Here is a 22,464-nt window from a genome sequence, read left to right as displayed (position 1 = left end):
TAATACAACACTCAATTTTAGCATCATTTTTATTTTACACTGTGTTCTCTGGGTCTGTATTTTTTTACAGTGTGAGTAAACCCTCTCCTGAGGGGATTCTGAGGCGGTGCTGATTGCTCTGTGGGGTTTCTTATCTCCACCACTACACACCGGCTCACTCGCAGCATTTCCGACCAGAGCCAAACACAGGCTGTTATAGTTTATTGCTCATTTGAATCAATAAAGACAACCAATTATGTTTATGCGTGTAGTAAATCTGATTAACCTCCCTGTACTACTCCCCAAACACAATGAGGACCACAATGGACTAATGCTTACTCACCGAGCGTGTTTGTGTGAATAGAGAGAGATGCTGCTGATGGCTCTTTAATTCTGCACTTGATAGGCGAAAACTGAAGAAGTACTGAGACTAATTACGTCGCCTCTTTTTATTCACAGTCACAACTGATGGCCAGGTCTTTTTTTTTTTCCTGACAGCTAAAGCATCTCAATCCACAGATTAGTCTGCTGTACTTGTTTACAAAAAGGCATTAGCCCCGATTTGCATATTGCTGGTGTATGACTTGATGAGAAACATAAATATTCTCATCTTTTTTTATTCTCCAATCCAGCGAAATACAATTTTTATGACTTATTATCATCCTTTGGAGCCATACAAGAATGATGCAATTTGAGAAAGGTGCAGTGTCGGTGGGTGTGGCCACCCGAGCCTCGTCCTACACCTGATTTATAAGACCCATGTTATTTTACATTCAGTGTCAATCTGTACCACGTGCTGGTAAACATTTTGCAGCAGTAGTCAATCCAAAGCAAAATATCCACAGAGAGAATGCGTAATAAGAAGAACTGCCACTTAGGGTTGGTCAGACAGTAGAGGGCACTCATGAGAGTGCCCAAAAGGAATGACTTCTGATGGAGCTTTTGCGCTAAATTGTAATTTGTAAATGGTTAATTGTATGTACTCATTTTCTGAACACAGAACAGTAAAAAAAATCTACACTTTGTAATGTTTTTTACCAACTGCTATAAGGTTTTCTAATAGCGTCTTATTTATATTGATGGTGTCAGTGAGCGCTGACCCCTTTAGCAGCAAATGAGCTGGTCACTCAGTTACAGTAATGCTAGTCAACCAATCAGTACTCAGTAGCAGCAATACTAACCAACCAATCGGCACTAAGTAGCAGTAATGCTTGCCAACCAATAAGCACTCAGTTACAGTAATGCTTGCCAACCAATCAATACCCAGTAGCAGTAATACTAAACAACCAGTCAGCACTCAGTAGCAGTAATACTAAACAACCGGTCAGCACTCAGTAGCAGTAATACTAACCAACCAGTTAGCACTCAGTAGCAGTAATACTAACCAACCAGTCAGCACTCAATAGCAGTAATGCTGACCAATTATCACTCCATAGCATTTTAGCTGTTAAGCTTTATTCACTCTTATTCACTGAGGAATTGCTTGTATGCCGTCATGTTTTTGATATCATATGAACTCTTACATGCTGAATTTGCATGTTATGCTACCTGCTCTGAACATTCATTTATCAGTGACTCTGTTTTCTACCTCAGTGGCTTTTCTTTGTGCATGACAGTGCTCTTTACTTGGATACATTGCTATATAACAGCAGCATTAACAAAGCTGGGCGAAACATAGGCATGCTAACATGCTAAACCAAAATGCAAACATCACTGAGTAGGTTTGTGTGCATTTCCCTCTCTCTATGTGCTCAGATTCACCCATAGAGAGATAGAAAGACACTTAATACTCAGTAGTATTGAATGAATGTGTATTCGCTAACAGCCCAAAGAGGCGCTACCCTGTAGAGAAAAACGGCATAGAGCTGGTTTACGCTGGTTCATGCTGGTCTAATGCTGGTCTGGTGCTGGTTTAGCAGGTCAACTGGCAGGACCAGCAGGATAGTGATATTATTTTTGCAGGTAATTGTATTTTTACAAATTGCGAACCTCAGAGTGCATCTGGTAATATGATGCAACATCGTAAAAAGATGCATAGTGTAGATCGAGCTTCTCCATAAAAGTGTTGTATGCACATGATGCTCATACATGGAGCAAACCAGGCAGGGGACGTAGGGTATAGTGTGTAATTTCATCGGTAGTTCTCCTCTGTGTGTGTGTGTGTGTGTGTGTGTGTGTGTGTGTGTGTGTGTTTTGTGTGTAGCTGCCTGTGATGCTTGAGCCTCAGGGGAAATTAATCCAAGCCAGAGATGCCCAACCCATTACGCTGGACTGCTGCTCATAGCACATGCACACACTAAATCACTGCCACGATCAGAGTCTCTTCTCAGCCCAGTCACCGACTGTCCTCCCTGTGAAATCCCTCACGGACCGTTTAACGCCACTAGATGATTCACTGTAGTGTTTTTGGTTCACTGTCCAGCCTCTATAAAACCTCAGTACAGATTCAGCAACCTAGTGTGTATTAGATTATCAGCGATTCACATTTTTAAAGTCAGAAATCTAATTTACATAGTTTCAAACCCTTATCCTAAATGTAGTCAATTAACCAGTTTGTTCCTGGAGCTATGAGGCTAATGCTCACAACTAATGGAATTCTGACACTGTATTACATGAAAATGGACAAAACAGCCAAAATTCAGGCTCTTGGGCCTAGACCTGATCTCATAACAAAAACACGGGGGGGACAAAAGTATTTTTGGACTAAATGTTGTGTCGATTTATTAACGTGGGAACCAATCCGGTGCAATCCAGTGGTGATGGTGCACTAGTCATATGGACGTAACATGAGTTAGCATCCCTGCTAATAAAAAAAAAAAACAAAAAACATGCTGGTCTAGTGCTGGTCTGGTGCTGGTTTAGCTGGTCACCTAGTATAGTAATGCCAGCATTCAAAACACAATATATGCTGGTTCTGCTGGTGACATTATTAACTTCCATTGCGTATTAACTTCCATTACTACTGACTAGCATACCAGTGTCCAAAACACAGGTTTGTCTAGCAGGGGTGCCTGAAACATCCCCCAAAAATGCAAATGAAGCGTATACCCAGATAACAGACAGTTTTGGGCCAATTCTGGCTTTCCTATGTGAGTGTTGGTTGACTACTGGGTAGATGTTAGGCATGCATGCCAGAATAGGGCCTTATCCTGGACAACTTCGTACCATTTTGCCTCATGTCTACATTTGTAGGACAATTCTGGCGTGAATATTGTGGACCAAATATGTAGTTGGGCCAGATTGGGACCGCATTTGGGCCATACCCTATAGCTCTACTCACTTTACAGTGTGTGGGCCAGATCTGGGCCGAGGACCCAGCTGTGTACTGAGCCAGAACAAACCAAGGATGTAGCCTACAAGTGAGCCAGACAAATTTTGCTAACTGGGTAGATATGTATTGTGAGTGTGGAGAAGACATTTAATGTAGTAAAAATGAACATGACCTCTTGCTAGAGAAAAAAGTAGCTACAATACATTAGCTAACAATAGTGTTTTGCTAGCTTGCTTGTTTTGCTTGTATTATTGATTGTGCTCTGGACGTTAAAAGAGCACGGACTAGAGGAGTTTGGGAGAGGGTTTTAGAAAGAGCATACAGTGACCCAGCCCCCAAAAGTTGTACTCTCAGGCTTCACGATGACATTATACACAAAACACTCATACAGTGTAGGTGTTAGCATTAGCCTCGTCCCTCCAGTACTGCTGGGTAATGCTGCTGGTGCTGCTCTCATGCTGGTTTAGCTAGTCACCCAGATAGCGAGCATATATCGGTCCCCTGGCTTGAAAAGGCCAGCACCTCACCGTTTGCCACTGCTGGTCCACCCTCGGACCACCTAGATTACTGTCCTGCATACAAGCTCTAACTAGTTTTTAGTCTCTCCAAACAGATTTTAAATGCACAGAGACTTTTATTTTGTAAAAGACAAATATTACCAATAACTGAGAGGAAAAAAATATGGCTAGGTCTAATATAAAATGATTTTATAGAAAATGTGCTAGATTAAATTTATTTACTAAACTAATTTACAAAGTATAACTAAAAAAATGAAGGAAAAATCAGTAAATTGGACTGTGAGTGGAAAATGAGCAACGATAAGTTAATTGTTGTCTTATACTCTGCTTAAACACCAGTGGGCCGCCCAGAAAAAGCTGAGCAAAACGCCAGCGGACCACCAGCTTTGCCATCAGTGGGCCGACGGTGGTCCACTATCCTCTTGCTATCAGGGCACCCAGCATAGTCATACTCATTGACCATAATACCACCATCCAAAACACAACATATTATCGTTGTCGGAAAACAACTAAAAAGTAACTTTGCAGGAGAAGGATATGAGATAATGAAAAAACATTTTATTCAAAGTCATTTTGGACCATTTCTATTGGTCTGTTCAACATGAACTTTTGACACGGCATAAACAGTAGCTGGTATTTTCAAATAAAATGACATGTCTTGCTCCAGCAGTGATTATGCTGGTTTAGGAGGTGATTATCATTACAGCTTCCATTGGTGCTAACCATGTTAATATTGTCACTATTTGGGACAAGACCGTTTATCTCCATTTTTGCTGTTTTTATTTTTTTTAACATAATTTGAAAGTATGAGCTCCCATTTACACATTGTCCTTGAAAATTAACCTTTTCAACTCCTTGAGACCACCGGTGGTTCCAAAATGCACTTTGTCATATTCTTCATAACTTTCATATTTCATAAGCTACGTTCAAAAGGTGGGTGTCGTGTGAGAGCTGTAACTGTCTTCTTTCCATTCAAATAGATGGGTAATGTAATATTAAACCCTTATAATAAAAGAAGCTTTCTACTGAAAGTCGACCCATTTTTCCACAAATCTGGGCTATAAACTATAAACAGATGGCGTCTCTTCAGTGATCTGCTCTGTAAAAATTATTTTTATAAAATAATAAATGAAGAGAGTCTAAGATTTTTGGCTTTCAGCAGTAAATTGTAAGCATATAGCAATATGTGTGATCATAAAACACATGTTCTGTTAATCTGAGGGGAGCTTTTAAAAAAAAATAAATAAATAAATAAAATAAAAATGTACATTTATTTCATGCAGTTACTGAATAATTTGCCTTACGATTTGGTCATTAAGTCAGATAGACAAACCAAAATATACCCTGGTCAATAAGAGGTTAAGAATGTTTTTTGTTCTCCTGTAAAGTTACTATTTTGCAGAAATTAGATTTTGATCTGACAGCAACCATATGCTGGCTTTGCTGGTGCGGGCTTTCTAGCGGGAAGCTAACAATATAAAAGTAAATTTGAGACGCTAAACATGCCAAACATACCTGTTTTTGTAACATTTACGTTACGCTTATGTTTGTAAGGATGGGGCACATGTGTTTCATTGAACTATTGCTTTAAATAATGATCCAGAAGCTTTTAGCTCCCAAAGGGAAAGTGAGCGTGTGCTCTACATTGTTGTGAATTTATTATGTCTTGACCCTCAGGCCTCCAGGCCAGACGTTATGCATCATGTCTTCAGTCCTAACTGACCGTTGGACGGTCTCGTAGTGTCTTCACTCTGACTCCAGCTGACCCTGATCAATAGCGGGATTCCCACTCCACTCAGCACGAGGAGGGGTCAAGCTTTTCAGCTGTGTTTCTACTCCCATAGCATCATTCAGCCATCATTCAGGCGGAACTGTGATTTGAATAGTGCGCTGCTGGAAATGCTATCTTAGCAAATAAAATAATCTCAATTCTAGTCAATTTATATAATATTTCTCAGCAAGAAATTTTCATAAAATAATTATCATGAAACTTATCATTTTGTCAAGTTGCCTTGAGACTGAATGATGAATTCTGGATATGAATTTTATTTGAACTTCATTTTTGATGTTATACTGCTTTTTTATTACAGAACATTAATTCATTCTTCATTTTTTTTCAAGGGTTCTTTAGTAAAGGCAATGCTTCTATTTAGAACCATGAGTTCTAATGGTTCTATATAGCACCAAAAAGGGTTCTTCTATTGTTACAAGCTTCACGTTGTAGCAATAGCAGAATCATTTTTGGTGCTATATAGACCCATTTTCAAAAAAGGTTCTATATAGAGCCATATACAACGCATTTTCCTATCTGAAAAACTATTTGACCATGCAAAGAATCATTTAAACATTTAATGGTTTTATATGGAACTCACGGTTCTAGATAGAACCATTCCCTTCACTAAAGAACCCTTGAAGAACCGTCTCTTTCATAAGATTGTACTATATGGATAAAATTACTTCGAACAAATAAAAATCTCTAGAAATGGTTCTATATAAAACCAATAAGGGTTTGTTCTATTGTTCAGCTGACACTGTAACCACAGCAGAACCCTTTTTGGTGCTACGTAGAACCATTTCTAGATATTATATGTCACTGAGTTAGCTTGTTTAGAAGTTCTCTGTACATCTGACTTCTTGATCCACGCAGTTGCACAGTGTTCTAGATATAACCACGATACATTCAGAAAAGAGTATCGTGACAGAGTTTATCACAATAACCACAGCATATCGTCGTATCGGCCAGGTCTGTTTACACATATGCGTGTAGCTGCGCTCACGGCTGCTGCTTCAGAGCTGCAAAGGCGACAGCAGTGAATTATGGGCCTGAATTACTAGGACGAGTGAGATTAATTACTATAAGCCATGATTAGCCCTCCTCCTTCAGGCCTCTATATATGCGCTGAGTGGCTGAGTAATTGTGTTTTGCCGCTGTCGTCGTAAAGCATATCTCAGCCATAATCCATATGCGGGTGACATAAGGGCAGATTGTTACTTAATTGGCCTCTTGAAGGTCTGTCAGCAGGTCTTTATCTGCCAGGCCGTGTTCTTTGACTGCGCATGAAACGGCGCAGCATCCCCTCTCATTCGTCTGAGCCGGCTGTCAGGCCGAGATGAGAGCTAATGAGAAAAAGCAGTAAGTCTTCAGTGACGTCAGGCTTTGGGTCAGCGCTCATTTAAATGTTTGGCCCAAGCTCTGAGAATGTGCTGCAAGACATTTTACTGTTTAGACGTCATTTATGGTGAGGATGCCGAGTACAAATCTTTTATTTTGTTTTGCAAAATGAGGTAATGTGATTTAGGTGGTAAGGAAATGCAAGGTTTGTTGAAAATATTCTGAAAAATAACAGAAGTGGGTCTATAAAACTAGAGCATGTGGGAAATTCCAACAATTTTTCAAAATTTCTGCATAATTCAGTGGTTAAGTAAACAAAACTCTGAGCCATTCAGTGTGGATTGGTGTGAAATGGCCCATTAATCATAAAACAACATCACAGCCATTTAAAATGCTTTAGATGTCTGGTTCCTATCACCACCACTGTGAAGAGTTTCTCTAGAACAGAACATCTCACACCAAACTTTTTATTCTGACTTTGTTTTCATCTTTAACATCTAATTATGCAAAATCTTTAGAAAAGTCTACTGAGTTCTCCTTTAACTGGATTTCCTCAGCAGAGTTTGTAGAGTTTTAATCTGTAAATTGAGCATTGAGCCCTTCATTTGTCTAAATTGTGCCCCCTGTTGGTGAATAGAAATATGGACGCATATAGTAGAAACTAACTGTATGTACAACAGAAGCCACAGCTGAAGCACTCCAGAGAGAGAGAGAGAGAGAGAGAGAGAGAAGAGAAAGAGAGAGAGAGGGAGAATGAAAGGAGAGAGAGATAAGGAAATAGAGTGATAAAGAGGAGATAAAGAAATAGAGACAGAGGATACAGTGAGAGCGAGAGAGAGAGGATAGAGAATGAAAGAGAGAAGAGAGAGTGAAAGAATGAGAGAGAATGAAGGAGAGAGAAAAAGGAGACAGAAGGATACAGAGATCAGAGTAAATGAGTGAAGAAAAGAGGGAGAAAGAATGAAAGACAAACAGGAGACAGCGAGAATGAACAAGAGAATTAAGGAGAGAATAGAGCAAAAAAGAGAAAGAGAGTGAAAAAAAGAGAAAAAGAAGAAAGATATAGAGAAAGAGAAAGGGAGGAGGATAGATAGATAGATAGATAGATAGATAGATAGATAGATAGATAGATAGATAGATAGATAGAGTGAATGAGAGAAGGAGAAAGAGAAGGACAGTAAAAAAGAGAATGAGTGGTATGTGAAGAAAAAAGGGAGAGAATGAGAGTGAAAAAAGAGGAGACAGAATGAAAGAGACATAGGAGACAACGATAGAGAGAAAGGGGAGAGAATGAATGAGGGAATTAAGAAAGAGGGCATCGAGTGAAAAAGAGAAGGGGAGACAGAGGAAAGAAGAAGGAAAAACAAAGAAACAGAAGGGAAAGATAAGAGACTATGACAGAGAGAAAAGGAGAAGGATAGATAGAGATAGATAGATAGATAGATAGATAGATAGATAGATAGATAGATAGATAGAGATTGAAAAAGTGGCAGAAGGAGAGAGTTACACGCACTGAGGGGAGAGAGAGAGAGAGAGCGAGTTAGAGAGAGGTATAAGAGCCGTTGCTGGGAGGAGGGGGTCGTTTCCATGGTAACGGCGATGGGGGGGGTGGCGGGTGAGTCGTTTGGCTCGGGTTGTTTGTTAGTGGAGGTCACGTGGCTCACGCTGAGCAGAGGGGGGCGGGGTTGGGAAGGCGCGGTGGGGGGGGTGGTGGGGGCGGGGGGGACAGTGTAGCGGCGCTCGCGCGCCACTTCCTGTTTTGCCGCCGAGGCTCGAGCGCTGCAGCCGCTTGTTGTCAGTTGCAACAAAATGGCTGCTGGAGCGGCGCGCTGAGCTGAGCGCTGGAGTCGGATTACATTAAATTACGGCGAAGTCCATCAGACTGAATCAGACGGACACCCTGTCCACTCAGAGAGGCGGCGTCTGTTCACGCGTGCGTTTAAAACGCGGCGTTAAAACCAGTTTTCCCCTACTTTTCATTTTTATTTTTGCACTTTACACCAGAGGCTCGCGAACACGTCACTGAGAGAGAAAAAAAGAAGACGAAAAAAAGAAAAAAGCTGCAAAGGCAAAGAGCGAAGCGCTTCAGCTCGGTCAGGACGCACAGCCAGCCCGAAACAGGCTCCTCTGCTGCACTGCTGTTTTGTTTTTTTGTTTCCTTATAATTTCTTTTTCTTTTGCTGGTCGGGTCGTTTTCGGTTGTTGTGGAAGGTTTAAGAAGCCCTGCTGCTGTCGGACTGGCGGTGTTGTTGGACTGCGCTCTGCCTGCGGTACCTATCAAGGTAAGATGTGTGGAAATCTGTGTTAAAGTTGCTTTTTAAAAAGACTAACAAGCGCTTTAAACGGAGAAAGCCAGCCTGAATGGCTCTCTGCAGCTTATTCGCCAGCTTCTCGTTCGAATTATCCCGTTCCACCTTAAATGGGGCAGCAGTTACATTCTGGCGCATCAGCTCAGCTAACGCTAGATGACGTTTGTTTTGTTTTGTTTGTTTATTTAAAACGTGGCCTCGCGTTTGTTAAACCCTTTTCTTACGTACAGATGTTAGTTGGTTTGCCTCGTAGGTGTTTTCTAGTCAGGCTGAAGTTGGTTTCTTATTCGAATTTTCCGTTCCACCTTAAGTGGAATGTAAGCGCTGCACCATTTAAGGTGGAACGGAAAACTTCAGCCGTGTCGACGGCTGGCTAACGTTAACGTTTTAGTTTATTTATTTCTTTCAGACGGAATACAGACAGCCCTGTTTAAGTGCAAACGCACCTGCGGTTTGTTTAGACGTTTAGATTTGCTGTATTTGCGTTATTTTGGCGGTGTTTCTATACGTTTGTTAGTGTTGAGGAGCCGATAGACATGTTTGTGTTGATGATGTTGAACGTGGCTGGGAGTTTCATGCACTACTGCATAGAGGTGCACCGATACGAGAATTCTGGGTCGATATGCGATGTTTTTAGGTACATTTCTGTCGATTCTGGTGCAGAATGTGCTTAAAATCCCCAGGGATTATCATTAAAAAAAAAAAAAAGCCCAGTAATTAAACATTCTGGAGTACAATTAAATATTGTGTGGAAAGATTGAGTCTAATAACTGTCCAATCACATAGGATGGTATTATCATTATGATGATTGTTGTGGTTGTTGTTATTATTGTATATAAGGGATGCACTGATATGAGAATTCTGGGTTGGTATTTTAATGTACATTTCTGTTGATTCTGCTGCTGATAAAGACGAATAGACATTTATAAAATGTACATAAAACCTGCATGGGTTAGCATTATAGAAAAAATGTCATGTGTATTTGTAGAGGGCTGGAAATGCAGTGAAATAAATAGTAAAATAATTAAATCTATATTTTAATCTTAATCTTAAAATAATTAAATCTAAATTGTTGTTGTTGTGGTTATTGTTATTATTATTATATACAAGGGATGTATATCCAGTATTTTTATGTATGTTTCTGTCAATTCTGCTGCTGATTCAGGTGCATAGACATTATAAAATATACGTAAAATCAGCATGCGTTAGCATTACAGAATAAATGTCATATTTGTTCGCAGAAAGTTAGAAATATAATAAAATAAGTAGTAATTTTACTGCAGTAACTCAGCAGTACTTAAACATTCTGGAGTACAAACAAAATATTGATTGAATGATTAGTCAAATCTAATAGCTGGTCCAGTGCTAATGTGCAATTACATAGGATAGTGTTGTTATTAATATTATTAGTATTGTTAATACTGTTGTTGTTGTTGTTGTTGTTGTTACTGTTGCTGTTATTATTAAAATTATATCAGGTGCATTGATTTGGGGATTCTAGGCTGATGTTGGTATCTGATATTTTTAATATACATATCTGCTGATGCCGATACAGAAACATTTATAAAATGTAGAAATTAGTAATACATGCACTTGTATTCGCATTACAGAGAATTACAAGTTTTATTTCTATCAGGTTACAAATGCAGTAAAATAAGTAAAATGCAGATTTTTTTTTAACACAATAGCCTCTGCTCTTCTGGAGTAAATAAAATTAGAAATATCAAATTTGAACATCTTTCTAATGCAGATAATTTTTGTTTAAGCAAACCTCTGTGAAAATGCAAAACTGTAATCGTCAATAATAATAATAATAATGGTAATAATTAAATTGTCATAGCATAATTGTGTATGACATAATAATGTTTCCTCCCTTTCAAATAAAATATGCAATTTTTTTATTTCAGAGTTTAAAATGCCTTAACCTTGGCTATTAGAAAGTACTGCAAATGTGATGATGTGTTTCATGTGTTCATTTAGCCCACAACAAAAAAAAAAGATCAATAAAAATAAGCCATCGGCCAATTTGACTGTAAACAAATCGGAATCAGTCATAAAAATCCATAATCAGTGAATCCCTAGTTATTATTAAAGGTGTGCGGGTTGTAGAAGTGGTGTTGGTGGACGTGCGGTCTGTGCTGCAGGATAATTCACCTGCTGGCCTCAGACACTTCATCATTTCTTGCGTGTTTGTTCTTGGCTGCCTGTGGCTGGAGCTGCTGCTGCATTACAGCCTCGGATAACTGCAGGCTCAACATGCTGAAGGCGCTGCTGCTGCTGAGCTTCACCACGACTGATTCCATCAAACCCGCGTCGTGTTCCTTTCGAAAGGAGACGCCTTAGGACTCTGATGAGTTTAGTGTTTTCGTAATATTGATTAATTCATTATATGTATTTCAGCTGGAGTGCAGACTGGTCGTGTTTTTATGATCCATGTCTGTATGGTGCAGATCAGGGATGCACGATGATTAGGGCTGAAAGATTAATCATTTTTACATCGAAATTGAAATTTAAGTGAGTGCAGTTTAAATTGCAAGAGCTGCATTTTTTTAAAATCATAGCCTACATTGTCAAAAACACTGTCTTAAGTTTTAAGTCAGGTAATTTAACGTTATAACACAGAGCTTGTGAACTGCCTGGACCAATCAGAGGCAACCAAACCTCTGTGTGCTGTGACATCACAACCACAAATTACTAAAAGTTCTTTACAAATGATGAAATACAAAGACAATTCAAATTACACTTTGAAAAGGTAACAAATTAAAGTAGAATAGAAATTAGAAATGTGATTAAGTTGTGGTTAAAACAACAGATTTTAAAAGAGAAGAATAATTAAAATATATCCAAATCCAAATAAAAAAAGAAATTAGAATAACAAAGTACCCTTACAGGAGGGACTACATGCATTAAAAAAAAACAAGTCTCAACTGTAATTTGTAGCAAATAATCACAATTTAAAAGTAAAAAAAAAAAAACGCAGTTAGGTATTTTCCCCAAATCGTTCAGTCCCTAATGATGATATCACAGTCGTATCAGTATCTACAGATTTTTGCCTAAATAAATTGATGTTGGACAGATGTTTAGATTTGATTATTTATGACTGATATTTGATGATGTATTTATTATTTCTAAATGATTTGGGGAAAATATGTAATAGTGATTTTTTTTTGTGATTGTGATTTAAATGTGATATTTTCCATAAATTAAGCTCCTGGTCTTTTTTCACAGAGATGTCCATCGCAACAGTTTTTTGGACTTGAGGCTTGAATGCTGAACGTAGTGACCAGACTGCCAGTTCACAAGCTCAGCATTATTATAATAAATTTAGAGAGTAACGGAAGACGTAATTTACAGTTGCAGCTCTTGCGATTTGAAAATTGCAGTCTTTCAAAATGGCATTTTGATAATAACAATTAATTGCTCAGCCTCAGGATTTATTGTACTTAAAGTGAAGCCGTTTTACAATAAGACGACCCTTATAAAGGGTTTATGAATGGTTTGAAATGTGTATTTATAATTAGATCATAAATACTGTTATTAAGCGGTTATAACACAAATAAAAAGGGTAACAGTGATTTGTTATACCTGTTAAATGTCCGATGAAGCTGACAGGTTTAATGGTCACTGATACAGAAGACACAGTAAGATTAGTAACTACTAAGATTGGAGCTTTGAGTCTCTTACATGGTAGCTAGGCTTAGAATCAAGCTTGGCTTATTTGGAGTGTGGGCTAATTAATCTGTCAAATTAGGGATATGCAATAATATCGGAATCATATCGGCATTGTCACATAATTGCTTACAAAAAAAATATCAGCGTGGGACAGATATTTAGATTTGATTAATATTTTAGGCTGATATTTGATGACGTATTTATTGAGCAGCAGAAGACTAGAATACACCGAATAAACAAAAAAATATTATATTTCTCTGTAAAGCTAATGAAGGTGAATTTAGTCTGGATTTCTACACTGTAAAAAAATGGCTCGTCATTTCAACCTACAAAAAAAATAAGTTCGGTAAATTAACTAGTTTTATTTTACCTAAATACATCATTTGAATGGACAATTTTTTCAAGTCATTTTTAAGTCAAATAAAACTAGTTCAGTTGCTTCTCACTGCATTTTTTGTATGTTTTAAAAACATTAGTGTAGGAGTAGTGGCAGAAACATTGGGGTCCAAAGTCTGAGAGCACTAGATAAAATGCTTTTGTTCAAATTTAATAAAAAAATTATATAATTAATTAATAATAAAAAAAAATATATATATATATGGTATTAACAGTATACATTTTTGAGAGGAAAGTAAAATCCATAAAATATTTCCATGAATTTTAGAATTTTGGAGTATTTGGGAAGGTATGCCCTTCTTCTGCTTTAATCACAGCACACAGCTGAGCTGCATGGGCTCCACAGGTTTGTGCAGAAGCCTCTGATGAGCAGATCAAACCTACCTGAGAGTCACGTGAACACGAGCTTCACTGGAAGGAATTGGACTCAAAAACAAATCTGACCTTTTAGTGCAAAAACCTTAACATAATCAAATTTGCATAAATTTGAATAGTGAGCTGGAAATAGTGCAGGACCTTTAGTGTTTCTTCTGTTTTACTTCTCATCTTTTCTTTCTTCCTTTCCTGTTTTTAATTTCTCATAGTTTATTTCCTGGTTAAAATGAAGAAAAAAATCTTAATTTGTTAATGTGATCTCAGACTTTTGGACTTGTATGTACATAAAAGTACCTGCTATATCTATTAACACCAGCCCACAATCCCCATATCAGTGCATCCCGACTGTCACAGTGTTGTATTGATGTTCTGATTTCAGACTGATACCTATATTTAGGAATGCATGATATTGGAATCATATTAGTGTTGGTGACATTTCCCTTAATAAATCTGCATTATGTAATAAAATATGGTTTAAAACGGCTTCAAACTGATATTTGATGTGTTTTGTGGTTCTCTGAATGAGCAGAACGTTTAGGTGATGCTCAGTTACTGCGCATTGCATTTTATTCATTTTACTGCATTTGTAACCCTTTACAGATAAACATTACATTTGTAATGCTCATCCAGGTAGATTATAACCAAATTTCTTTGCTTTACAAGTATTTCAATTCGTGTGAAAAAGTTTGGGCGCCCCTGGCCAAATGGCTTGTTATGTTGATTTTCTAAGTGTAAATAAGTGAAAGCGTCCTCCACAGAGAACACACTTCTGTACATTTTGATGCACAGTTACTGTTAATTTGCTGAATTTAACATATTGGGGAAAAAATGAAACAGAAAATGTGGCCTGTGCAAAGGTAATGGCGCCTTTTATGTTTAATTTTTTCTCATACTATGTTAATCCAGATATAAATTAATTATTCTCCAGGGTGTGTTTTGGTTTGTCCGTCTGAATTTACATGATCAAATTGTAAGGCAAATTATTCCGTAACTGCATGAAATAAATGTAATTTTTTATTTTATTTGTTTATTTATTTAGCTCCCCTCAAATTAACAGAACATGTGTTTTATGATCACACATATTGCTATATGCTTACAGTTTACTGCTGAAAGCCAAAAATCTTAGACGCTCTTTGTATTATTTTATAAAAATAATTTTTACAGAGGAGGTCACTGAGGGGATGCCATCTGTTTATAGTTTATAGCCCAGATTTGTGGAAAAATGGGTCGACTTTCAGTCGGAAAAAGATTCAGTTCAGCTTCTTTTATTATAAGGGTTTAAAATTACATTAACCATCTATTTGACTGGAAAGAAGACAGTTACAGCTCTCACACGACACCCACCTTTAGAATGTAGCTTATGGAATATGAAAGTTATGAAGAATATGACGAAGTGCGTTTGGGAACCACCGGTGGTCTCAAAGAGTTGAAGAGGTTAATAGAAGATCGGCAAAAAATGTCATATTTAAATGTGTTCTCTGCAGAGGATGTGTTCACTTATTTACACTGAGAAAATCAGCGGAATGTGCAGTTTGACTGGGAGCGCTCAAACTCTTGCATGTGATTGTATGTATCGGCATTTTCAGATATGTACATGAAAAAATAGATATCAGCATCAGCCCACGATCCATATCTCTAATGAATGTATGAATGAATGGAAATATAAAATAAAATAAATTCAATTTGTGCTGGTCACTCAGACCACTAAGCCAATGATTCTTGTGGCTAACAGTAAGAAATTGTGTCCACAATATTAGAAACATGTTTATGGTATGTACATTGTATTTACAATTCAAAAGCATAGTTCAGTACCAACAGCTTTTGGAAATCATTTAAAATCTTCACATTAGGAAGAACATTGCCATTGTGGTGACCATGGAGGTAAAGCAGCTTGTTTAAGGCCTTCTTTTATTTTTAGACCTTATTTCATGAAGTGATATTGGCAAGCTTCAGCCAATGGAACAGCATCTCTGACGCCAGGCGGATCAGCTCAGCAGGGGGGACCACCAAGGCTAACATGGGATTGCATTAATTCATGTGCCAGATATGCAGATGTGCATGTGCACAGAGTATCTTTTACTCAGTTCAGTGATTAGTGTGCAGAGAGGTCACAGCTGTTTTCATTGCAAGGATGCTGAATCTGTTTTATCCATTAATGTTGTCTGTGTACAGGACTCTGAACACTGGCTGTAATCATCTACTCGCTCATATTTACCTTCACACATGCGGCAGGAAGCCTTGAAAACGCTGTATTACCATAACACTACTAATCACGTGTACTTAAGCCCTGCTGTGAACTATGTGATAACAGCAGTTTTATCAGTTTACTGCGTATCACACTGTATGAGATTTGGATAAAATCTGTGGCAGATTATTTTTGTTTGTTTATTGTTAATAGTAATAAATACTACAGGCCAGTTTATCAGATAAAGCTTCTCTGTTTGTCCACCTCGAATGCAAAGTAAATGACTACATTTTGCTTGGGTCATCCTTCAACTCTGGCCACTGGTACCTGGTATAAGTTGTGCTTCATCCCATGCTGTCCTGCTGTTGGTGGCCTTTTAGCCCTGTCCTTATCCTATTGGTAGATTTTTTAGCCATGCTGTTCTCCTATTGGTTAATTTTTCCAAACGGTTGTATTTGTGATTGTTTAGGTGTTCTGTTCTCTTATTGGTGAATTATAGCTGTGCTGTTCTCCTATTGGTTGATTTTAGCCATGCCATTCTCACATTGGTTGATATTTTTTTCTTACAAGGCTGTTCTCTTGGAGGATTTTCCCCCATGCTGTTCATCTGTTGCTGAATGTTTAGGCTTTCTGTTCTCCTATTGGTTGTTTTTTAATGGTGCTGTTCTCCTATTGGTGGATTTTAGCCATGCTGTTCTCCTATTAGTTTTCTTGCAAAGCTGTTCACCTCTTGGTGGCTTTTTTCCCCCATGCTGTTCATCTTTTTGTGAATGTTTTTCTATTGGTACATTTTTAACTGTACTCTTCTCCTATTCGTGGATTTTTAGCCATGCCGTTCTCCTGTTGGTTTTCTTGCAAGGCTGCTCATCTCTTGGTGGCTTTTTTCCCTCTGCTTTTTATTTGTTGGTGAATGTTTCTTATTGGTTTGTTTTTAACTGTGTTGTTCTCCTATTGGTGGATTTTTAGCTGTGCTGTTCTCCTTTAGATTAATTTTAATTGTGCTGTTCTCCTATTGGTGGAGTTTTTAGCTGTGCTGTTCTCCTTTAGATTCATTTTAATTGTGCTGTTCTCCTGTTGGTGGATTTTTAGCTGTGCTGTTCTCCTTTAGATTAATTTTAGCTGTGCTGTTCTCCTTTAGATTAATTTTAATTGTGCTGTTCTCCTATTGGTGGATTTTTGGCTGTGCTTTTCTCCTGTTGGTGGATTTTAGCTGTGCTGTTCTCCTTTAGATTAATTTTAGCTGTGCTGTTCTCCTGTTTGTGGATTTTAGCTGTGCTGTACTCCTTTAGATTAATTTTAGCTGTGCTGTTCTCCTATTGGTGGATTTTTGGCTGTGCTTTTCTCCTGTTGGTGGATTTTTAGCTGTGCTGTTCTCCTTTAGATTAATTTTAGCTGTGCTTTTCTCCTGTTTGTGGATTTTTAGCTGTGCTTTTCTCTTATTGGTGGATTTTTAGCTGTGTTTTTCTCCTGTTGGTGGAGTTTTTAACTGTGCTGTGCTCCTTTAGATTAATTTTAGCTGTGCTGTACTCCTGTTGGTGGATTTTTAGCTGTGCTGTACTCTTTTAGATTAATTTTAGCTGTGCTGTACTCCTGTTGGTGGATTTTTAGCTGTGCTGTACTCTTTTAGATTAATTTTAGCTGTGCTTTTCTCTTATTGGTGGATTTTTGGCTGTGCTTTTCTCCTGTTGGTGGATTTTTAGCTGTGCTGTTCTCCTGTTGGTGGATTTTTGGCTGTGCTTTTCTCCTGTTGGTGGATTTTTAGCTGTGCTGTTCTCCTATTGGTGGATTTTTGGCTGTGCTTTTCTCTTGTTGGTGGAGTTTTTAACTGTGCTGTTCTCCTTTAGATTAATTTTAGCTGTGCTGTTCTCCTATTGGTGGATTTTTAGCTGTGCTTTTCTCCTTTAGATTAATTTTAGCTGTGCTTTTCTCCTATTGGTGGATTTTTAGCTGTGCTGTTTCACGGTTGTGTGGATTTTTAGCTGTGCTGTTCTCCTATTGGTGGATTTTTAGCTGTGCTTTTCTCTTGTTTGTGGATTTTTAGCTGTGCTGTTTCACGGTTGTGTGGATTTTAAGCTGTGTTGTTCTCCTATTAATAGATTTTAAACTGTGCTCTTCTCTCATTGGTAGATTTGTAGGTGTGCTGTTCTCCTGTTGTTGAATTTTTACCCATGGGGGTTTTTTGCCGGGCCGTTTTTCTGTCGGTGCAATTTTAGTCATGCCATTCTCCCATTGGTTGAGCCGCACTACTTTCCTGTTTGTGGGTTTCACCATGCATTTCTCCTGTTTTGGGGCATTCACAGATTTTGGTCCAAGATCTACATTAAACACCACCAGTTTTAATTCACTCAAGAATTCTTTCTGATTTGTATGATCAGTATGCAGCAGTATAATTGCAGTGCTGGTATTTTTGTCCACATTTTGTCCATATTTTGCCACACCAGTATGTTTCTACCTTCCCCCACTGTGAAGCGTCATGGGCCCGTGGTTGGGTTTTGTGGTGCGGTTGGTAATTTGGAAGGGTGTTTTTCTCCCCGTGCGGGATAGGGGCCCCCCGTCAGAGCTGAGCTCGTGAAAGAAGCTGCATATTCTCTGGGAGTGAAAGAAGCTGTCATGGGAGCTGAACAAAAAAGAGGCCACGTAATGCTCAGATTACCATATAACTTTCTTTCCTTGCTCTTACACAGCCTTACCAGCATTGCTGCAACCATGTGCACTAAGTTTAAAACATCTGAATGTTTATTTTAGAGAAGGAGACGCTGCAGCTGTGAAGGACAGGCTTAGTAAGAGTGCATTCTCTTATTTATTTCTGTTCAAAGATTGACAGATAGCGGCTTTCACAATCACAAGGGCGCTTTGCAGTAACAGTAATCTTAAAGGTAAAAGTTCTGTGAATTCTTGAATTAAAACAAAAGTAAAATAGCGTGCACAGTCCTAGTGCAGGGCATTGTGGATAAAATGCAATATCACAATATTTTCTCCATACATCGGTATCAGAAGATGTTTAAGTCAGCGTTAATAAAGTTAATAAGTTAATACAATGAGTTAGTTTAATAAAATTCAATAAAAATTTAATAAAAAGTTAGATTTAATAAAGCTGCTTAGTTCATATTTGTAAAGTTAATAAGTTAGCATTAGTAAAGTGAATATGTATGCATTAATAAAGTAAATAGGTTTACATTAATAATGTTATGTTGGCATTAAAATGAATAGGAACATTAACACCGTTAACGAGTTAGCATTAACAAAGTTAATGAGCTCATGCTTTCTAAGTGCTGCTGAAAGGAGGTCCTGTAAACCTGGCATTGTTTTGATTGTTTTGACAATCTGAGCTTGTTTTGACTGTTTTGCTTTGTTTTCTTCTAGTAAAATGACACCTGTCACAATTATTACATCATTGCCCGATCACAGTTATTTAAGATAATCGCAATTATTTAAGCTGAGCGCAGTTATCTTCCATATTGTGTCTCAGATTGTGAAGTGGTTGTGTTTTTATCAGTTCTGTTCAGATGAAATTGAAAAAAGGCAACAAACACAAGTCATTGATCTTATAGAAACAACGCAAGTTCTAACTTTTAGCTGGGTGCTATAGCACATTTAGTAAGATCTTTGGTTTTGTTTGTTTTTTAGCCAGATATATACACTACTACTACAGGGCAATATATGATTTCATGTCAGTATAAACTAGTGTTGGCTACAAAGTAAAAATGGCTAGGAAGCAAGATAGCTAATCAGCTGCTTTAGCTGTTTTAGTTGCATAAAGTGAACAAAAAAGGATAAATCAGTTGTTAATTGAAATGAATCATCAGCTAAAATGTCATAACTGTGACATGCCTACATCTAAGAGAATCTTACACATCATTTTAAACATTAACCAGACAGAAAGCAGGTTTATGGAATGAAAACTTGTTTTTAGTTAATTTTCATTATCATTGGAATGATGTAATTTTCTTTGTTTTCTATTATGTACATTTATTTGAGTTATCACAAATAATTGTGATTAGGTGACTGTGTATTAATTGTGACGGGCCCGTATGTTGCTAACAGTAACTAAAAAGCAGTGTCACAAAATGTCAGTGTATCAGTTATCAGTGTACTAACCAGTGTATCTCCAACTCTAAAGCAGAGGGCAAAAACAGATTTACACACAATGTAAAGCTCAGCTGCTGTGTTCACATGATGTAGAGAAGTAAACCCCCCCCACAGCCCCACCCCCCCCCAAAAAATGGAGATGCATTTTATTTTTATTTATTTGGGCAGGATCAATATGGTCCTGCTCAAGGAATGCCAGTGTATGAGTGTCTCTACTATGGTAGAGTAGCATCTACTGTATGTCTCTGTTTTATTCTTTAGTATTATGAAACATAAGCACTTTAGCAGAGTTCTAGTACCTGATATAGGCCTGTACTCTGAATTCAGATATCAAGGCTGGAGTTGGATCGGTGCTTATACATTGTTTTCCATTGTTTATTTTTTAGCTTTTTTTTTTAATGATAGGACAATTTCATTATTAGATACGCTGGATGAGGTGTTCCTTTATCAATCATAGCTTATCAATTATAGCTTATTATAATTATTATTATATTAATTTACAGTTGTGTGTGAACGTTTGGCTGCTTTAACGTATTTTCTACAGGAAACAAACTTTAATGCACAATAACTGTTTATTTTATATTAGTGTAGAGAAACTGACAGAAAGATAGGAACCAGGGGTCACAATGCCAACCACGCCAATATAGCCTTTTATTTACTATCCAATGCCACCAGTGAACCTACACGTCTCCTGAGTTTTTTAAAGTAATGGTTTTGATGATAAAATGGTGTTATATTTGAAAAAATATGTTTTCTTTGGGGACTATTTTGCCTTACAACACCCTGCATATACCCCTCCACCAAAATATGTTTTAGGCCAGAGGGTTAACTCAAGCTGTCATAAAACAATGTATCACACAGTGTATTCATTTCAGTAATAGCTTCCTGTGAGGGAGAATTTAGAGTCATTGAAATACTAATTGGACGTCTGGTTCCTATCACCACCACTGTAAACAATGGACTCTGTAAGTAACAATTAAATTATGTAGAAAATTTTTAAAAATCATTTTCTTTAAATGGCTGGTTTGGCGCCTGCCCTGGTCTGTTGGCTCTTGACGAAAGTAAGTTGCTGAAGGTGTTTTCATCTCTTTCTCATTCACCACAACCACATGATAAAGCAGTGCCTGAATCCATTAACCTTTTCTGAAAGACATGTTTTAGTCATTATCGTGTCCATACAGTTCACCTCTGACCTCAGTGATGATGTTGAAGCCGGTCCCTTTCAGAAACGCTCTTCATCTTTGCTGTCCTTCAAGCCTTTCAGCATCTCACCTTCATGAATTTCAAATGAAGGTGAGACGTCTATGTTCTCACAACTGCACAGCGCCATAGATCCACCTGTGATGCTTTTGTTTTAAAACATCTGTAACAGCTGTAACATGCTTCTATTATCATATTATTAGATTTTTCCTCCTTAAGTAGTTTATTTAAATGAATAAATTTTTTTTGCATCACAAAAACTTAATTTCATGATGCATATCCTGTATAGTGATGTGTCAAAGTATCATGGTGTTACATTCTGTATCTGTGACTTCCTGGCATGTTGCACAAAAGATGCACACTCACAATAATAGAAATAATAATAAATAATGTGGGGATGAGACAAAATTGTGAGCCTTTGCAGTCCTGGAGGGACTGATATAATGTAAAATTCTGTTTTTATTATTTGGGACAATGAAAATATTTTAAACTTGTTTCAGTTGTTAAAGGGGAATTTCACAAGATTTTACAAGAGAAGAATTTTACAAGAGAAGAAAAAAAACAATCTTAACCTTTAATGTAAAATGATTCTTTCAAGTAATTTTGGACCAGTATAACACAGTGTAAAAGGCAGCTGTTTTCAAAATATGGCAAAAGGTACATAATGCCATAAATATATAAATTTGTTGGTATTATATTCAGAAGACACACTTTAATGCACAGTTTAATTCACAGTTTTTCTGTATTGAAGAAAAAAAACATAAAATGTGGCCTATGCATAAGTTATGGCACACTAGAAATATCAGATATACACTAGAACAGTCTGAAATTTTAATTATACCATGATATGACTGTTGGGCAAAATAACCCATCACCACTTTAACACTGAGCGCATTTACATGCGCTCAATAATCCGAGAAAACTGCAGAGAATCAGATTTTGTCAGTAATCCCATCAACACGTTTACATGCACTTGAGTAATCAGATAATGGGAAACTCCGGGTCTACATGAGTCAGACAGTAATCGAATTTCTGCTTTGCAACCAGCCAATAAACTCACAGAAGAAGACGTGACGTAAACATAATGTAAAACTCAAACTTCACAGTGTGGCTGAGCCACTTTACCTGAAAATATGATCTTACATCGTCTAGAAGATGAACAATATTTAAATCCTTTATTTCGCGTTTGGTTTCAGCGCCGCTCCAACAGTGTTCTGCTGCGTCTCGTGACATCCACCGTCTGATCTCGCGCATGCGCAGACTGAGAAATCTGAAAGAAATCAGAGTCAGAGTTTACATGCACTGAGAAATCTGATTACTGAGCTGAAATCCAGCTCTCTTTATCGTATTTCTTAATC

At 37.6% G+C, this 22,464-nt stretch overlaps 1 protein-coding gene across 1 annotated transcript in view; it reads left to right on the top strand.

Moving 5' to 3' along the window:
* The first annotated feature begins 8,666 nt into the window (after window positions 1-8,666).
* Window positions 8,667-22,464, top strand: part of tnrc6c1 (trinucleotide repeat containing adaptor 6C1) — a 95,523-nt gene continuing 81,725 nt past the window's right edge. Inside the window, exon 1 of the mRNA XM_036561522.1 lies at window positions 8,667-9,162. The gene's annotated coding sequence lies outside the window, so the exon portion shown is untranslated. The remainder of the gene's footprint in view (window positions 9,163-22,464) is intronic.

This window comes from Colossoma macropomum, unplaced genomic scaffold, assembly GCF_904425465.1.
Source record: "Colossoma macropomum unplaced genomic scaffold, Colossoma_macropomum, whole genome shotgun sequence".
Taxonomy (NCBI): Eukaryota; Metazoa; Chordata; class Actinopteri; order Characiformes; family Serrasalmidae; genus Colossoma; species Colossoma macropomum.
Note: the sequence above shows the minus strand (reverse complement) of the source record. Positions and strands in the feature narration are given on the sequence as shown.